This window comes from Solanum pennellii, chromosome 11 (assembly GCF_001406875.1).
Source record: "Solanum pennellii chromosome 11, SPENNV200".
In the NCBI taxonomy this organism is placed as follows: Eukaryota; Viridiplantae; Streptophyta; class Magnoliopsida; order Solanales; family Solanaceae; genus Solanum; species Solanum pennellii.
The window spans coordinates 8,828,744-8,832,991 of NC_028647.1; the positions used below are offsets into that span (position 1 = coordinate 8,828,744).

The 4,248-nt window shown below is 29.2% G+C and overlaps 1 non-coding gene across 1 annotated transcript; it reads left to right on the forward strand.

Moving 5' to 3' along the window:
* The first annotated feature begins 1,565 nt into the window (after positions 1 to 1,565).
* TRNAP-UGG lies at positions 1,566 to 1,639 on the forward strand. Its single transcript has one exon. It is a non-coding gene; the product is annotated as a tRNA-Pro (tRNA).
* The last annotated feature ends 2,609 nt before the right edge of the window (positions 1,640 to 4,248 follow it).

The following is a 4,248-nucleotide window of genomic DNA, read 5'->3' on the forward strand; positions in this document are numbered from 1 at the left end:
TTGGATACATCCCTCCCTTGAAGTAATATATTATATATATCATTAATAATGTATCAGAAAATCAAGAAATATATTCGAGAGCAACGAAAAATTTGAGATTTTTGTAATTGAGAAAACTTCTGGGATAGAATGTAATTAGTCTCCAAATATATGAGATTTCTATACATTATACAATTTTTTTTTACAGTAAACAACTTTAATATTACTTAATAATCTTTTTCAAATGTTCATACGACATAAATACGTCGTTTACAATCCAAATTGAGAAAGTTGAATTATTAGATGACAATTTATGTATTTTTTCGATCTAGTGACGATAGTTAGGCAGTCTTACTATAGTATATGATTTTGTACTTATGGAACCATTTTGTTATGACATGATGTAGGCTCCTTTTTCATCAAAGTATATAGGCTTAAGTCATATGCGGCCCCTTAAAGTTGTCCGCATAATTTACTTAAACAGCTCAACTAAGACTTGAACATATTGAACACCTATGCCCCTTAAAATTGATACATATTTGACATTTTGTTGACAATCAACAAAAAATATGAGAGTGTGTACTACACTCGCTGTGACGTGGCAATGACATGAAAAATTGATGAATTAAATGATGATATGTGGTGTTGGAGTCAAAAAAAATTATTTAAAAAATTAAATTAAAATTTCTTTATTATTTTAATCTATTTAACTACTAATAAATGTCAAAAAGAAAATTCTAAAAAACTCATCCATCCCACCTACTACAACAAGTCCCATTTTTCTATCCAGTTCTAAAGTGTAACATCCCAACACACAATTCTTTCCTCAATTTATTTCTCAATTGTAATCTTCTTCTCGCCATCTGGTTTTTGTATGAGGAACTTGAATAAGGTTTCGCCGAAAAATAAATAGTTCCTCGCAATGATCGAAAAAAATGGTATTACTGAAATATATTTTTCAATTACAAAACTGATACTTTTTGAATTTGAAGAACTCTTTGTTTTCTTAAATATCAATTTTACTTAATTTATGCGAATGTTTATTGGTGGATTACATTAATATAAGTTTATGTTGAGATCAAATTTGTTGGAAAAAATAAAATTTGACTCGAAACTATCATTCTTAGATTTGATTTTCTTTTTGTATGGAAAATATCAAATCACTAGCTTTTAGAAGAGAAGGGAGGATGGTAGCAACGTCACCGCAAATGGGTGGTGTTGGAAAAAAAGTTATGGCTAAAAAAAAGAAAGAAGAAAGAGATGTTTAAAAAAAAGGCTTAAGTCATATGTGGCCCCCTAAAGTTGTCTGTATATTTTATTTAGACACCTTAAGTTTAATTTGTATCTATTAAACACTCTAACCTTAAGAAATTTTTACCTATTTGACATAAACTGACAAACAGTTGAAATAATTGTATATAAGTATTTTCTATATAATCTATAAGAGAAGTCGTTTTCCTTTACTATTATTTATTAAATGAGACCAAAAAGACGAAATGAGCAGAAATTTGTGTATATCAATGGAGGAAATAATCATGTGGAAAACAAGACAGGAATTCTCTACAATTACACTGTGGAACAATTGAAGGGATGTGGCGCAGCTTGGTAGCGCGTTTGTTTTGGATACAAAATGTCACGGGTTCGAATCCTGTCATCCCTACCTATTACTGCTCAAAGGAGCAGTAACGAGGGATCACTTGAGATCGCTTCAAATTGAACATAATCTTTGATTTTTATCATGCTATTCTAGTATATGCATACAAAATGTATTGGGGTTATGAAAAAAACCTTTTGTTTACAGTCTTATCTATTCTGATAAGAAAGCGCTCTTAGTTAAGTTCGATAGAACGTGGGACTCCAAGAGATTCAGGTATCAGAGTTGAGCGAACAGGCGACGAGAGGATGGGGGAAGAGTAAAGACAAAAATAAAAATGCGAACGCTAAAACAAAATTGATTTACCAATAAAATATTGACATGTGGTATTGTATTTAATTTTTTTTAAAATCTTATTTATATAATCAAAAAAGTATTTTAAATTTTTTTTTTTTTTTAAATTAACAGCCCCCCCCCCCCAAACCCAAACCTCCCTCCCTTTCCCTTCTTCTTCGATAGACCCATTTCTGATTTCGCCGGTGGAGTCGGTGTCGGCACCGGCGACGCCAGCAAATCGCTCTACCTCTTTCTTCTCTTTCGTTGGTGTCGACAGTACAAAATAAACCATTGCTATCTACTCAAGCTAAAGACTCATTCTCCTTCATTTTGATAGCATGAGAATCTTTTACTCCCTTCATCTTCTATCAATTAGTAACTATTTATTAGAATTAAAAAAAAATAATAACAAACTTTGACCCAAAAAAAATTAATTCATATATTTTCATGTAATAAATTGAGCTTTAACGCAAAATAAAAAGGGAAATAGAAGAAGAATGGCAGAGGGTAAGAGAAAGAGAGGTGGAGGGGGTGGGGTGGGGTTGCAGGGATGGGAAGAAGAGGACTGCTCCTTTTTTCTTTTTAATTAATCATTTTTTTCACCTTTTTATTAATTCAGGTGCATAAGTTAAGAGAAAAAAAATAAAAATAATTATTTTTTTGATGATTTAACGCGCTCACAGAAAGTGAACGATACGTTTTTTGCCATGTCAGCATTTTATGTCCAATAGGAATGATTTTTGAACAAATAAGGTGTTCAATTGACACAAGGATAAATTTAAGTGTCTAAGTGAATAATGCGAACAACTTTAAATGGCCGGAGATGACTTAAGCAAAAAAAAAACGAAGCTAAAAATTGCCTCTTCACGCGCTCCTATGTATGTGTTTGCACTCTCTTTGCCATGTTAGCGAAAAATGTTCAATAGATACTCATTTTGAATAATAAAAGTGTTCAATAGGTACAAAACTTAGTTAAGGTATTTAAATAAATTATGCGAACAACTTTAAGAGGTTGCGGATGACTTAAGCCAAGTATATATGTAGTTATATACTTTATGATAGATGTTGTTAACATTTTGTCTTATAATTGCTTTAGGCATGACACATAAACACCTTCTTTTAAGAGAAAATTTCGCGTATAATGAATATATATTAATTAATTATAATTATGAAAAAAAATATATAGTTAGACCCGCAAATAAAAGAAAAATTAAAATCAGAATTTGTCAAAATTTGAGTGATTAAAAGTACAAATTTGCCACGAAAAAAGGATAGAACAAGAACTTATTTCCTAATTCGACTCAATTCGAAAAAAAACCCTGCAAAATCCTTGAGAAATTATTTTATTTCCGTAAATAGCTCTTTTTCTAAATCAAACCAAATAAAATAGAGATAAAAAGAACTTGTATATATTCCAAATTCTAATGAATCTAGGAAAACAAAAACAATTATAAATAGAGGGGGCTCTTTATCGGAAAAAGACACAAACAAACAAATATTGCAATTATTGTATAGAATATGTGTGTTGTTGTCATAGGTAGTGTATAGAAATTGTATAATTGTTGTATAGAATATGTATTAGTTTTAAATGTCTATAGAATACATATATTTGTATTGGATGCGTATAGAATATTTCTTTGAATAGAATATGTATAGAAGTCATATAATCATTGTATACAATATGTATGTATTTTATAGGTAGTGTATAGAAATTGTATAATTGTTATGTAGAATATGTACTTGTATAGGAATATAGGATGTGTATAGATTATGTATTTGTATATGATGTGTATAGAATAGTTATTTGTATAGTATGTGTAGACCTAACGAAATATTGAATTCAAACACACCCAAAATTCAAGAGAATAGTATCGAAATCAAGAATTTGATCAAAGAAGTCATCAGCTACATAAACAAGTTTTGTGTTGGTGTAGCAAAGTTGTCCACTTCACATAGCAAAAAATGGAGAGGTCTTCTTGAGGATGACATTGGTATCACAATGAGTGATATTACTAAGGTCAAAGTGGAAAAACTAATTTCTTTGCGTAATAAGAAACTATGTTATTCTTGTATAGATTGTATAGGATGTGTATATAATATGTATTTGTATATGATATGTATAGAAACTTTACAATTATTGTGTAGAATGTGTATAAAATTTGTATCATTGTTGTATACATTTATATTTATCAAGAATGTTTATATATGAAGAATATATATTGTTGTTGTATAAAAATTGTAAATGTACTATATACATATTGTATGAAAATTGTTTATAAAATTATATGAAAAGTATACTCATAAAAGTGTATATATATATATATATATATATATATATA